We start from the raw sequence: 16,413 nt of genomic DNA on the forward strand, positions 1-16,413 counted from the left end.
ACTATAAGATAGAACACTGGTAAAGAAACTTGGTAGTTCTTATTGAAAATAATTTGAATTATTAAGAATACATTCAGATGGTCAAGCTTTTAAAGTTTAATTTTTATTGTTATCCAAAATGTTTTTTTCTCCATTCACAGGATGAGAGTGCCACCAACTAGGCCAGCATTTATTGGCCATCCTTGAGGGCTGTTAAGAGTCAACCACATTGCGATGGGTCTTTAATATACTTAATTTTGCATTTTTTAAAAAATAGTAGTCTGAGGAAGTGAAAAGGGGCAATTCAGTCCAGAAGTTTATAAATAAGTAGCAACTCGCATTTCTACTTTCCAGAAGGCCTGCATTTGATGGGACACAGTGCAATATAGTAGTGATCCATGCTGAATAAATTAAACCATGTTCTCGATTGTTTCTTTTTATTTTTCTGCTCAGTCAGCTGATGTGAATTGGACTAATCGAAGAGGCACTTCTCTTTTCTATGTATCATCTGTTGTATTCCCTTTTTCTGTTCCAGGTTTCTGTCAATTTCATTGCCAGAGCCTAGAGGTGAACAGCAGAAGTCACAATGTGAGTACACAATGTTGCTTTGCTGATGTTGTGGTTTATTTTTGGTGTGTGTAAAGCATCTTTCTTTATTAAAATGTTGTGTGCCTTCTCTCCTTGGATCCTTTGCTAAGTAGCCCTGTTGCCAGTGTGATGCGAGCCGTTTCCATGTTTTGGTCAATGCCTCTGGCTACCTGCAAGGAGGTGAACAAAATTCCCTAATTTGCCTCCAGACTAAATTAGATAGTTAAAAGGTGTGGTCTCCCTACCTCTGGACTTGATGATCCAGGTTCAAGTCCTACCTTCTGCAAAGGTGTGTCACAATATTTCTAAACAGCTTGTTTAAAAATTAAAAGCATAGCAGCCCCAAAGTTTAACTGTCATTGCACCTCCCCCTAAAAGATGCATAATAGTAATATTTTTCAACATTGTCACTGTATAACATTATTGACATTTTAACCACTAATTTAATGTATGCAGTACAGCTTATATACCTTATCCTTTTGTCATATTTCACCATTAAACATCTTATCATGACAAAACCTAATGCTTAACTAGTAGTACTCAACTGTATGTGATAATTAGGGTTTAATATTCATTTTTCATGATGCTTACTTTCTGATATCCTACTGTGGAAATTACAGTTTTGACTGAAGATCTGTCCAAACAGTTAATTGCTCAGACAGCCAATGTTAAAACAACATCAGAATGTCAGACTCATGACAAAAGTTTAACAGCAGGATTAATGAAGTTTTTAGAGCAAAGTCAGACCATTGAAACTCTGAGTGACTTCACTTTCTATCCCACATTGCTGAAGATTCCTATCTTAATATACTTTAACAATTTAGTTAAAAGTTATGACACACTAATATGACAGAAGGCAGTTGAACCTAGATCATCTGGTCCAGAGGCAAGGAAACTACCATTGTGTAATTGTCTTGAGGTCCATCAGAATGACTAGAAATGCAGAGATGGTGTAAACTTGTGTTGGATTCTACCCAGTATAAACTCTTTTGACTTGATTGCTACGGGGACATAGGGCCCAGGTTAAAACTTAATGCATTCATTTTGCAGCTTTCACAGGTCCTTAGAAAATTGTGTACTTAGTTTGGTCTGATTAACTTTTTTAAGAACAGGTGTGAATTGTAATCTAAGAAGAAATCCTCTATCATAATGGTTCTTACTCTTACCTTCATTAACCTCCTTCATAATGTCTAGTTTTAAAGAAGAACATTAGCATGGTTTTGACTTTTTAACACCGTCTTCTAACCCCCCTGTTGAGGCTTTAAACTGCTGATTTCCATTCACATGTATTACAAAGATGCTTCATATTTAATATTTCTCAGAGGGCTTAGGTTTTGAAGGAGTTTTGAAGTATGGTTTTATTTCAAGTTTTACGGAAGTACTGAGCAGTTTCTTTAAGGTAGGCCAATGCAAAGTCGCAGTGGACATCGGCAATTTTGTTTTGAACCAAGCTTCTTCAAAATTGTAAGTCACGTGATACCCATCCTTGTTCTGCTATAGTTGTTTAGTGACTGGCAGAAAAGTATTTTGGTAGCTGAATTAGTTGGGGGGGGCGGCAAGAAGCCTGTGAGGAAGAGCTACCATGCTAACCTCCTATCCTGAAAACAAAGACCTCTTGTTAAATTCAGGGTGAAACCTATTTCTGTGTGAGTGATTGGAGGAAGTTCTCAATATTAAAAAGGTTACTGAATCCAAAGGTAAGAAGTGTTGTGACAGAAGGCAACTTCTTACTTTGCAATTCTCAGCTGTCCTTAACAAAGTTAATCAGACGAAATCAAGTGTACAAGTTAAAAACCAGAACAAGTAAAAGCTGGAAAGTAGACACAATAAAGTTTGACCTGGGTATGTGTCTCAGTGGCAGCCTAATCAAGTGTAAATGTCCCTCAGCAAGCTATCGTCGATAAAGTGTGGTGCTGGAAAAAGCATAGCAGGTCAGGCAGCATCTGAGGAGCAGGAGAGTTGATGTTTTGGGCAGGACCCTTCTGCAGCGCCACACTTTATTGACTCTGACTCTCCAGCAGCTGCAGTCCTCACTTTCTTCTTAGCAAGCTATGTCTTCTAAGGCTTAAGAGATAACCATGCACCCCCTTGTCTGCAAGTTTTTCATGTCCAAGACTGTAAAGTCTCTCTTAAACTCTCATACCTCCACGTTGTGTCCATTTTGTGTAAATGCAAGATTACTATTATCCTTGAGGTTGTTTTCATGATTGAGTCTATTAGGATTCTTTGCAAGAGATGCAGTTCTGACACAGCCTCCTTCTGCAGAAGCAATTGATTTTTTTTCTGTTACATAACATACTCATCAGGTACTTTACGAGCATTATTAATATTATGCCAGTGATTCAACAGAAGTAGTGATTATCCGTCTAGTCAGTTCAAAAATTCTCTTGCACTGTTTTTACTTTTTGCCTTCGTATTCAACACTACTCATGTCAGGTTCTTTTCGAACAAACGATAGCTTCTTCATTCAGAATTTTTAATTTGCATTCAAAGTCATGTAGCCTTCTTTGCATCTCTATGGTATTATTGCTGCTTGCAGTGGAGTCATCTGCTTTGAAAGTAGTGCTTTCCTTTTTTTTATTGCTAACTTGAGTGCTGTTGCTGACTGCTAAGTCATCTTTTGCATAGGTTCTACCTGTTTGTTTAATTCACGCAATTTGAATTCATCGCCAGCTGCCATTAACCCCATGTCAGTCAAATGGATTGCAGTGGTTCAAGAAGATGGCTCAGCTGCATCTTCTCAAGTGCAAGTAGGGGTGAGCAGTAAACATTTGCCCAGCCTGCGATGTCCACATCCTATGAAAGATTTTTTCTTTAATAAAGTTTTTTATACATTAGCCAAAAACTGTAAGACTGTTAAAAATATGAACAGGAGTAGCCAGCTCTGCCATTCAATAAGATCATGACTCTATTTCTTGTCTTTTCTACTGGAGAAGTAAAAGAAAAATCCTAGCAGCCAGCTGCTCTCCTCACTTTTCTCAGTAAGCAGTTCTCTCTGTATATCCCCTGTTGAAAATAAGAGGAAAAACCCTCTTCGGAAGCACTAAAAGGGTGAATCCTGAACCAGTGATTCACTGTATCCACAATCTCTTGACATCAGCAAAATATTGGAGGGAATTGAAGAAACCCCCGAAAAAACTTATCAACATCAGTGATTGGGAATGGTACCTAAACAGCACTACTTTAATGTTTTTCCTTCCCCACCCACAATATTTGTTGCCTCCCTTGTCTCTTTTGACTGTCCATGTGTGGGAATTGTAAACAAGATAGAGTTTAAAATATAGAGTTATAGATCAGAAATTCATCTTGTATAGTTTGATTGCAATCAATAGCTCTTTTTTTGCAGTGGGAAACAACCTGGTGTGCATATTCTTATAATCTCAATTAGGCAGTTAGGTTGAATTGGGAAATCTTAGTGAATTAATCAAATTTTCACATTTGTGATGACTAGGAATGGAGAGGCTTAGTTGCCAGAGCACTGTCCTAGTGAGGCGAGACAAAGCTGCTGTGGCCTTTTGTGAAATCCCGAGAGACTAGAGACCTTTTTGAGAGGCTGAGTTCTTTCCTAATAGAGAATTGGCATTTTTAGAAGGTAACTAGGACACAGTCACTACAATTACAATAGAGGAAATTAAATCACACTGTGAATTAATTTCATACAAAAGAACAGATAAACTTCTGTTAATGCCCTGTATCAATGCATATTTATGTTGTGAAATTTCTTGAGGGAAATTCCTGTCACCTTCCAACACAGCAATTGGTCCGTTATATCTCTTAGGATATTAATTTGTTTGCTTGCTTTATAGCACAAAAATTGTGTCATGAAATTCTAAACACACAACTTCAATAGTTTTCTGTGCTCTACTCTGATCTAATCCAAGAACAAATATGTTCAAAACTACTGGTTCATTATAAACTCCTACAGCATTTTCTGAGATGCACTATACAATGTCTCAACTATGATAGTCTTGCCTTTTAATTTCCAACATTCAGCTTTTCCATATGCTTTCATATGACAAAAATTGCAAGTTGGTCCCCTTAACTCATACTTATTCTCCATACTTGTTTTAAACAAGGATGGAGTAGGTTTAAAATTGGAAATGGGTTATGTGCGCATTTTAAATGTACTTTTATTCAATCCCAAGCTGACCCATTTGGATTTAAAATTACTGTCTTCATGTAAGAATTGATGTAGGTGAGTCCTAATATAGGGATTCCCACTCTGGGGTTAGGCGTGCCAATAAGGAAGCAGGACAAACAGATGAGGTCATGAGCTCTTCCTCATCTGAAGCAGCAATGGTCAGTGTTGAAACAAATTAGGCCCGAATAAATTCTTACACTGGTCCACTTTGTTGAAACTATAACTTCCAATGTACTCTGTGACAAGACTCTGGCTGGATATTGAGAAATTTGCCAGAACAAATTTCCATCTTGCTACAATTTTAAACAAAGAACTGTGAATGCTGGAAATCTGAAACAAAAACAAAAATTACAAGAAAACCTCAGCAGATCTTCAGAAAGGTCACTGGATTTGAAAACTAAATTCTGTTTTCTGTCCACAGATGCTGACAGAGTCAGAGTTTCTCCAGATTTTCTATTTTTGTTCCATTTTGTGTTTGATCTAGAGATATTCACTCCATGGCCTTGAACTGCTTGTCATACCTGTGGCCTATACCACCTCGAAAGTCACCAATCTCCCTCTCACCACTTCTTTCCCCAAATGTCTGACTTGCTGCTCTCTCCTCAACCCTTCTGTTCACTGTTTTCCACCCAGTGGCTTGCTTGCTTGCGTTCTCTCATCTCACCACTGCTCTCCTGAGCCTCCCCTCACAGCAATGGTTCTGCAGAGGGAAGTAATGACTAAGATGGTCAGGAGCACAATAATGAGTGGGAAAGTCAGAGTGTAAGTGAAAAATTGAGTAGGAGAGTCAGGCAATGAAATGGCAAATGGGAGAATCTGGGAACAGGACAGGAGTGGCAGCAAACAGCAAGCACAAAATAAGTTATTGGAGTTTTGGAAGTTATTAGAGGAAGTTTGAACCAGGCAGTTCAAAGCAGCTAATAGGTTTTAATGTAAAACCTATTTATTATGTGCCATCTTGCAGCAAAGTAATTTCTACGTATCACACAATTTTTACGCGTTCTTGATATGGGATGGTTATGTAACCCCCTCCCATTTATCTCTCAACCCTGAGCCACAAGCCTCATTCCTGATGAAGGGCTAATGCCTGAAATGTCGATTCTCCTGCTCCTTGGATGCTGCCTGACCTGCTGTGCTTTTCCAGTACCACACACTCCACTCCTCAGCTCCAGCTTCTGCAATCCTCACTTTGTCCTCCATAGTTATATAAAGCTAAGAAAAGTAGAGAAGTTCTACTCAATGGATGACGAAGTTTAATGCTTGGTGTACTATATACAGATAATGTGTTTATCTTATATAATTTCTATAAATCAAGTTAACATTTTATTTGCAGAAATAAATTCGACTTGTGATCTGATTGAAATTTTCACATATCCCTTTTGGCTATTGCTTATTTCTAAAGAATACCCTTGGTTTGATTGATCTTGTGCTTGGAAGTTTGTATTAATATTCCTGTAGTTATAAAAGTAAGGGGCCAATGGAGATAATGCAATGCTCTTGAATAAATTTGTGATAGAGGATACAGAAGAATCCTTTCTCAGTTGCTGGAAACCTTGTTCCCACTTTTCGTGACTTCGTTTTATAACACCTTCTGTGCTCAACTCCTCTCCCCCACACTCACTCCGTTGTCAGAACTCCCTCTTCTCAGCTCTCAGCCTGGTGCCTTGACAATTTAAGATGATTAAAATGGGGTCACGATGGCCAAGGTTTTAGCACTGTTCAAAGAGGTTAAGTAAATTTGTCAACATGAACATTTTGCTCTGTCACGCGCTCTTAAAAATGTTTGCATTACTTATTGAAGTAGCTTCAACGTTTACTACATTGCATTGCTGGTGATTAGGATTTCTTGAAAAGACTTGTTAGTTATTGAAACTTACCCACTCTCTCTCCATTTCTTTTCTCTGGGTAGGGAGTGAGAAATGCTCTCCCATATAGTTAATTTGATCTTGGAACAATATGTATATTAATCAACTAGATTGAAATTTCGTAACCTGCTCTGCACTTGTCAACTGTTTTGTGACAGAATGCAGGCAATATTATTTTGTTGTGTTTATCACGCTTTACAGCAAAAGAAAATTACATTATTGAAAAAAAATGAAATTGCCCCCTGTTTTAGTCAGGTGGAGCCTAATGTTAGTTTAAATGGCTCTCGGTTTTTATGGTCGACAGCTGCAGATAATTGGCTTTTTTTCCCTCAACAAAAAAGACTAATGGAGTCTCACAGCATTCATTGCCTTTTATCCCATTATAATAGTAATGTATTTAACTTCAGTTTTTAAAATTGATTTAGTGCGAAGCTGCTTACGGAACATGTAGCAGAAATGACAGGCAAATGGTGCAAAGTGTCTTTCTGCTTGAAGGGTCATGCACGAATGATTGCCAGTTTCTTTTTTTTATTAAAAAGATTTTCTGCGACTGAAATAATATTTTGTACTGAAGTTCGTTGTAAAGTTATGTCTGGTTTTCAACCCTGCAGTCAGGCTTAAAAAAATTAAATATATCAATGATGCTTCCTTTGTTAAGAATATTGCAGGTGTATAGTGAAAGAGCTACCAATTAAAAAAAATTATTGTAGGTAAAATTCTTCAATAGCCTTTTGTTAAAGTATGTGGCCCGAGAAGTAGTTCTACCTCTATTTCAGTAAAAGCTGTATCCCAATGACTTCTCAACAGATTGCTATTTATGCTCTGTTTCCAAGTTGAAGGTACTAAACTAAAACACCTTTTGAAAACCAGGCAACACACTTAATAATTTCTTATGTGTATGAATTACATGCATGACAACTTACAGAAGTTGACTAGTTAGGTTACCAGGTACATGCATGTCAGCAGGGACCATTGGAAACATTAACTCTCCAGCTTCATGTTCCACTACTGCCAAACATATTTTGTGGAGAATTTTTTTTAATGGAAGTGTATACATGGTGACATCATGGGGTAATATTTATTATTTGGCTCATTGTTTTATTCTATGTGATTCACCCAAAATCAGCATAACCCTCAAAAATCCTGCAGTTTTAAACACTTTCTAAGTGACACAGGTCTAAAATTAAGTGCTGCTTTGTACTTGTTAAAAATGTTTTGTTTGAAACCACTCCTCGCCATATTGTGGTTGTCTACTGACTTTAGAAACACTGGGAACAGGTAATGAACTTCTACCCTCAACAGGATGAAACAATAGAATGTGCCATGAGCATGCTGGGCTTTACAAACTGAGTCAACATGATTAAATGAATTGGATCCGGAATGTTACTGCTATTTTCATCTGTGTCCTTTGCCTTTTTTTTACAAAAGTAAAAGATCAAATTAAATATACAAGTTGACTGTAGTAATTAAGCCCTCTGACTTAATGTCTGTGTAGAGCTGCAGAAAATGGGGGAGGTACTAAACAAGTATTTTGCAACAGTATTTACTGTGGAAAAGGATATGGAAGATATAGACTTTGGGGAAATAGATGGTGAGGCCTTGCAAAATGTCCATATTACAGAGGAGGAAGTGCTGGATGTCTTGAAGCACATAAAGGTGGATAAATCCCCAGGACCTGATCAGGTGTACCCGAGAATTCTGTGGGAAGCTAGAGAAGTGATTGCTGGGCCTCTTGCTGAGATATTTGTATCATTGATAGGCACAGGTGAGGTGCCAGAAGACTGGAGGTTGGCTAACGTGGTGCACTGTTTAAGAAAGGTGGTAAGGACAAGCCAGGGAACTATAGACCAGTGACCTGACGTTGGTGGTGGGCAAGTTGTTGGAGGGAATCCTGAGGGACAGGATGTACATGTATTTGGAAAGGCAAGGGCTGATTAGGGATAGTCAACATGGCATTGTGCGTGGGAAATCATGCCTCACAAACTTGATTGAGTTTTTTTGAAGAAGTAACAAAGAAGATTGATGAGGGCAGAGCAGTAGATGTGATCTATATGGACTTCAGTAAAGTATTCGACAAGCACCCTAATGGGACACTGATTAGCAAGGTTAGATCTCATGGAATACAGGGAGAACTAGCGATTTGGATACAGAACTGGCTCAAAGGTAGAAGACAGGGTGGTGGTGGAGGGTTGTTTTTCAGACTGGAGGCCTGTGACCAGTGGAGTGCCACAAGGATTGGTGTTGGGTCCTTTACTTTTTGTCATTTACATAAATGATTTGGATGTGAGCGTAAGAGGTACAGTTATTAAGTTTGCAGATGACACCAAAATTGGAGGTGTGTAGTGGACAGTGAAGAGGGTTACCTCAGATTACAACACGATCTTGATTAGATGGGCCAATAGGCTGAGAAGTGGCAGATGAGTTTAATTCAGATAAATGTGAGGTGCTGCATTTTGGGAAAGCAACTGTTAGCAGGACTTATACACTTAACGGTAAGGTCCTAGGGAGTGTTGCTGAACAAAGAGACCTTGGAGTGCAGGTTCATAGCTCCTTGAAAGTGGAGTTGCAGGTTGATAGGATAGTGAAGAAGGCGTTTGGTATGCTTTCTTTTATTGGTCAGAGTATTGAGTGCAGGATCTGGGAGGTCATGTTGCGGCTGTACAGGACATTGGTTAGGCCACTGTTGGAATATTGTGTGCAGTTCTGGTCTCCTTCCTATCGGAAAGATGTTGTGAAACTTGAAAGGGTTCAGTGGGGGTGGCACAGTGGCTCAGTGGTTAGCACTGCTGCCTAACAGCACCAGATTCCCAGGTTTGATTCCAGCCTTGGGCAACTGTCTGTGTGGAGCTTGCACATTCTCCCCGTGTCTGCGTGGGTTTCCTCCGGGTGCTCCAGTTTCCTCCCACAGTCCAAAGATGTGCAGGTCAGGTGAATTGGCCATGCTAAGTTGCCCATAGTGTTACGTGCATTAGTCAGAGGGAAGTGGTCTGGTTGGATTACTCTTTGGCGGGTCGGTGGGCCCGAAGGGCCTAATTCCACACAAGGGAATCTAATCTAATCTAAAAAGATTTAAAGGATGTTGCCAGGGTTGGTGGATTTGAGCTATAGGGAGAGGTAGAACAGGCTGGGGCTGTTTTCCCTGGAGCATCGGAGGCTGAGGGGTGACCTTATAGAGGTTTACAAAATTATGAGGGGCATGGATAGGGTAAATAGACAAAGTTTTTTTCTCTGGGGTCTGGGAGTCCAGAACTAGAGGGCATAGGTTTAGGGTGTGAGGGGAAAGATATAAAAGAGACCTAAGGGGCATCTTTTTCGTGCGCACGGTGGGACGTGTGTGAAGTGAGCTGCCCGAGGAAGTGGTGGAGGCTGGTACAATTGCAACATTTTAAAAGCATTTGGATGGATTTATGAATAGTAAGTGTTTGGAGGGATATGGACTGGTTGCTGGCAAGTGGGGCTAGATTGGGTTGGGATATCTGGTCGGCATGGACGGGTTGGACAGAAGGATCTGTTTCCATGCTGTACATCTCTATGACTCTATATGGGTACTCATGAAATTTATCCAAAAATATTATTCTTGATAAAATAAATAGTTAAGTTAATTTGCGAGGTCATCACACTCTGCAATCGTGATTTAATGGCCCATGGTTCACAAGTCAGAACTTCCACAAATGTTGTGGAGTTTTATCTGTGTAGCATGTTTCAAGTTTCTTACCCAGATGTCAATCTGATTGAGAGTCTTGGCTTGTGGACTGGATGGTGTAATTGCAAGTTGATATGGGGTCTGAGCAGGTCAGTGAAGTCTGATTCTAGCGAAGGATGTAAACTAGCTTAGGGGCTGTTCCTTGCCATAAGCACCAAACCACCTGCTTTAGGGTAAAATAGACCTCTGTTGGTTTGATAAGTTCAAATATGGTAGATGAAATAAAGTACCTTAAAATGTAAACACTTTGAATTGCCACAAAGCAAATCTTAACCTGTGAAGCTTAGAATGTTTCTACAATAATAGTAAATGAATTTTGTATCGTGGTTATTTGAGAATTTAATTGATTTTGGGTGGCATTTCATAAAGAGACCTAATTTAAAAAAGAGGAATATGGCTTAAGAAAATATTAACATGAATGTGCACAAAGCAAGTTGACATGGAGCAGTATGATTGACAGTCTGATTCATTATTCAGTAAAGCATGGGTGATGTAATTTATCTTGTAAGGTCACGTTAGCATGTTCACTCTCAGCATGCATTCTAAATATAGCCTTGATAGTGATACACCAAACAGAAACCACAGTGAAAGCCTAAATAGACATTTGATGCTATCTGGAAAATTTAATTACATCCATTTATGGATTTTATGGTGATGAAAAGTTTGAAGGCATCATCATCATTAATTTTATCATCCATCTAGTGATGACTCTTGCACTCAACCACAACACTGGCAACTTCAATATTCTGCTCACAGTCTATGTTACACCACAGGGTTCAAAACATATTCTTTTCAAGGGTTCTTCTTGAGATTTTCTTCATTTTTCTTTTGTTTTCGGGTTCCATTTTCATTCTAATAAATGCCTTCATCAAGTAGGTAAAAATCACACAACACTAGGTTATAGTCCAACAGGTTTATTTGGAATCACTAGCTTTCAGAGTGCTACTCTGAAGTTTAAGTGCATTTAAGTCGTCATTGGACAGGCATATGGACGTGTAGGTGGGATGGGCTTCAGATTAGTATGACAGGGTGGCACAACATCGAGGGCCGAAGGGCCTGCACTGCGCTGTTATGTTCTATGTACTCCTTCATCAGGTAGCTATGGAGCAGGATCATAAGGCACAGAATTTACAGCAAACGGGTTGTGGGTTTCGTTTCATTAATATGTAAATTCCAGGACTTTTTAAAGTCACATTCTCGCAATAACTTTAGGTTTTATAAAGTGAAAGGTGACATCTCAGCTCAGACATTATCGATAAGATGAGCACCTCGCCAAGACCTTCCCTATGCCTCCACTTCTCGCCTTTAAACAACTGCCAAACCTTAAACAGACTATTCACAGCAAACTGCCCAGGCTTCAGGGCAACATCAACCACACCACCATACAACCCTGTCATGGCAACCAATGCAAGATGTGTCAGAGTGTCAACACGGATACCACCATTACACGTGGGGACACTACCCACCATTTACACAGCAGGTACTCCTGTGACTTCCCCTCCCTCTTAAGGATCCTGAAAACACAGTCCAAGACATCATGAGCCCTGGCACCTGGGAGGTAACACACCAACCGTGAGTCTCTCTCGTTCTCACAGAATCTCCTATCCTTTCCCCTAACTATGGAATCCCCAATTCTACTGCTTTGCTCTTCTCCCCCCTTCCCTTCTGAGCTACAGGGACAGACTCTGCCAGTTCCCTTTCTGTCCCCTGACTATAACCCATCTACCTTTTTCCTGTACCTTTGGTGTGATACCTCCCTGTAACTTCTTTCAACTACTCCCGCTCTCTCATGAATGAGCCGAAGTTCATCCAGCTCCAGTTCCCTCACACGGTTCTCGAGCTGGATTTGGATGCACTTCCCACAGATGAAGTCAGCGGGGACACTAGTGGTAACCCTTACCTCCCACCTACAGGAGGAGCATTCAACTGCCCTAACCTCTATTCCCACTGTTCTAATTCCCAAAGAGACTATTAGAGAGAGAGAGAGAGAGAGAGAGAGAGAAAAAAAAAGTAACATCAATCCAGTGTTTGGTTAGAGGAGGAGGATAGGGTGGGAGACACTATCTGAATAGTGTTTTGGTTAAAGCAACTGTCCAAATGTATTACCTTACTTACCCAGCTCTCCAGTGTCTGCGCCTGCTCAGCTTACGCTCCACGTGATAAGCTTTTAAACAATTAATTTACCTTCCCGGTCCTTGTTCCTGCTGTAAAATGGGAGCTGTAAACCTGTGAGATTTTTAACTTTGTCCACTCTTGTCGAACACCGGCGGCACCTCTTCATTAAGTAATGCAGTTACATAATATTGCCATTTGTGTTTTTTTTTTAGGATTTTCTTCTTTAGGTAGAAATGATAGTACATCATTAATTCTTTTAGCTGGAAACCTTCATGCGATTCTCAACTATTCCGAGCTAGTCTCTTTCATTCTTTTTTTTTCATTCTTTATAATCAAGTTTTATAATGCTCCTGTGAGATACCTTGGAAAATTTCATTATGTTAAAGGTAGTATTTAATTGATGTATTTGGTTTCATTTACTGTGATCTAAATATTGCTTGGTTGTCCATCTAAGGCTTTAATGCCTTCAGTCTTTTCTGCTTTCGCAATTTTCAAACCAGCTTGCTAGTGCTAAAATGTGTTAAGACTGTCCAAGTTATTTGTGTAGATACGGAGGCTCTGGCATAGACTGGAAGGGAGCTTCACTCAATAGTTTCATCATCAGCCACAGATTATGAAATAGCTGCCTTTTCTTCTGCCATATTACTTTTCTGGTTAGACTAGCAAAATCTACCATTACAAAACTTGATCTAAAGTATCAGGACAATGACCTGTTACATAAGTCGAATGCAATAAGAAGAAAATAATCAGCTTCATGAGTGATCCAACGTTTTGTTCCTTCTGTTTATTTTCTCTCTTTGTTTCAAATGCACCAGTAGAAGAATGGGTTGTTTCTAAATGTTGTTCACTTTGGTTCCATCTATCCGTAAGCCTCATGTTAGCTACTGTTTTGATTCCAGATGATGATTATACTGGACAAGCCAGATGCCCAAGTGAAACCTGGCTTAGTAAATTGAGTTTCACTTTTTTCAATTTAGTTACCATGCTATCAGTAATTGACCATATTTACACAGGAGCTGTCAGTGTTGTTTTAACGAAGTACTCAGGTTTATTATAAAGAAAGTTACATAAATCTTCAAATTCTGAAAGATTTTGACATGGAGAGCAAGAATAATTCATCCCTTTCCCATACTTTACAGAAACCCAGTGAAGTAGCACTCCTATCTTAACTCTTTAAATTCTTATTGACTGACAAGATTGCAAGCCTTTCCTTGTGGCGACTGTCTATATGTTCACCAGATGTGATTCTGTTATTGTCTCTCCCTGAAATGCATAGATACTGTCCTTTTCACTTTTTTCCAACTGAACTTTGAGAAGTCCAATCTACTTAAACTTCTAAACAATTTTAAGACATCTTTCCAGCTTTGAAAAGATTGGTTAATGAGTTATGTTTGGGCTAGGGGATCATTTGTATTGGAGTTGCACTGGAATCTGCATTGGTCCCCTTGCTTTTCCTCATGTACATTTTATGAGCTAGATCTTAATGTGCAAGGGACAATTTCGAAGTTTGTGGACGACACAAGCCAAATTGTCCTTTTCAGAACAAAAGTCATCTTCTCACAATATTGAAAGAGGAGGGCATTTTTGTGACTTGTACATGGAGGCAAGAGGCATGAGGGAGGCGTTAAATAAATACTTTGCATTTGTTTTTACCTATGAAGCAGATGCTGCCCAGGCCATGTTGACAGAGGAGGAAACTCCTTCACTAAAGTTGTTTGGGAGGAAGTATCGATAAGCTATCAACACTTAAAGTTGATGAGGCACCAGGACTGGCTGAGCTGTATCCAAGGACATTGAAGGAAGCAAAAGTGGAAATTGCAGTGTCACTGGGGATAATCTTTCACTCTTCTCTAGATCCTAGGTATTACTGAAGGACTGAAGAATTTCAAATGTTGTACCTTTGTTCACATAAAGTTTGAGAAGATTATCCCAACAATTTCTGATCAGTCAATGTAACTTCAATCGTGGGGAAATTTCAAGAAATAATTATTTGGAATAAAAATGATCATTGCATGGAAAAGTGAAAGTTAATTCTCAAGAGTCAGTCTGAATTTGTTTGGGAAAATTTGTGTCTAACTTGCTGGAGTGTATTGAAGACATAACAGAAGGTTGATAAGGGCAAGGTTGTTGATGTGGTATACACTGATTTCAAATGGCAATAAATCCAGAATTGGCTAAGTGATAGGAAACAAAAGGTAATGGTTAATGGATTCTGTAGAAAAGATAATGGACTAAAAATGTTAATTCTGTTTCTTTCTCCCTAGATGCTGCCAAACCTACTGAATTTCTCCAGCATTTCCTATTTGTCTTTATGGTTAATGAGAAATCAAGCCCAAATCAAATGCCAAAGTCAAAGCATTTATCAAAGTATGCAAAATTCCCCAATTTAACTTGGTTAGACCCAGGTTAACAAAAAACCATGGACAATGTTTTCTTACCTAACAAGAATTAATGTTTATTACAAATAAATAGATTCTAGTTATAGGTAAACAATAACTCTACTACTTAAAACTCTAACTCCTTTAAAATCACCTCTACACATACTTAGACAAAGAATAAGGTGTTACAGGCACAGGGCAAGATTGGCAAGATACTTCAATGGTTCCTATCTACAGCTTCATTGATTCTTTAGGATGTTAGGAGTTATTTATATTTCTTCTCAAGATGGCACTGGAGTAGCAGGGCTGCTTGCAGGGTGGGGGTGGGGGGTGGGGGTGGGTCACCAGTCAATAGGCAACCAACAAACAGGAAAGAGTGTGAAGTTGCAAGAGGGAGCAGGATTGAGAGTATGAGGGTGTGGGGAGTGATAATGTATGCAGAACAGAGGGTGTGGCTGCAAGAGGAGATAGATGAAAGGTGGCATCATGGGGTAGATGGTAATGACAGGCTACAATGAGAGAAAATAGTGAAAACCCTGTCCACAAAGGAACACTCAGATAATTGGAAGCTAAATAGAAACTTTAAGTAGAGTTAATGAATTACTTACAATTGAATGTGGCATTTCTGTCTTAAGGCTATATATGTTTAGGAACACTATATAGGGGAAATTGCAATGGATTCTACTGTAATTAACACTATATTAATCGTTAGCTTTATATCTAAGATCTGAAATGCAGTGAAAAGGATAGGACCTGTCCAGTTCAAATGTTCCATCTTTTTGACTATGCAACAGATAAATTTACCGTCATCTCACCAATCGAGAAAATGTAATTAGGATGATGAAGATTTTTATTTGGAACTCTGTCAGTTATTTGCAAAACAGTTTTTGTTGCTTTCATATGTTTATGGTCTTGTGCCAATTTAAATACTGCAGTGTCTAGGAAATTAATACTCTCTTTGTATAATATACAGAGAACAGGACAGCACAGGAACAAACCCTTCAGCCCACTCTATCTATGCTGACCATGATACCATTTTAAACAAATCCCATTTGCCAGCACATGGTCTGTATCCCTCAATTCAGTGCCTGATCATGTACCTGTCAAAAATGCCTCTTAAATGATGCTGCTATATCTGCTTCTACAACCTCACCATTCCAGGCATCTACCATACTCTTTTTTTAAAAAAATGCACATCTCCTTTAAACATTTCCCCTCTCACCTTAAACCTGTGCCCCTAGTACTTGACATTTCCACCCTAGTAAAAAGACTCCGACAATGCACCCTTTCAATGCCTCTCACAATTTTATATATTTTTATCAGATCAGATGTTAATCCTGGAGTTCAATTACTAGTGGTGTATCGCAAGGATCTGTTTTGGGGCCACTGCTGTGTGTCACTTTTATATATGACCTGGATGAGGGCGTAGAAGGATGGGTTAGTAAATTTGCAGATGATACTAAGGTTTGTGAAGTTGTGGATACTGCCGAAAGCTGTTGCAGGTTACAGTGGGACGTAGATAACCTGTAGAGTTGGTCTGAGAGGTGGCAAATGGAGTTTAATATGGAAAAGTGTGAGGTGATTCACTTTGGAAGGAGTAACAGGAATACAGATACTGGACAAATGGTAAGATTCTTGGTAGTG

The 16,413-nt window shown here is 39.1% G+C and overlaps 1 protein-coding gene across 4 annotated transcripts in view; it reads left to right on the forward strand.

Moving 5' to 3' along the window:
* The window catches only part of LOC140491963 (transcription factor RFX3-like), a 271,083-nt gene that overhangs the window by 76,522 nt on the left and 178,148 nt on the right, over nt 1–16,413 (forward strand). For all 4 annotated transcript variants that reach the window (XM_072590501.1, XM_072590482.1, XM_072590521.1 and 1 more), the window contains exon 2: nt 515–567. The gene's annotated coding sequence lies outside the window, so the exon portion shown is untranslated. The remainder of the gene's footprint in view (nt 1–514; nt 568–16,413) is intronic.

Source organism: Chiloscyllium punctatum, chromosome 2 (assembly GCF_047496795.1).
Source record: "Chiloscyllium punctatum isolate Juve2018m chromosome 2, sChiPun1.3, whole genome shotgun sequence".
NCBI lineage: Eukaryota > Metazoa > Chordata > Chondrichthyes > Orectolobiformes > Hemiscylliidae > Chiloscyllium > Chiloscyllium punctatum.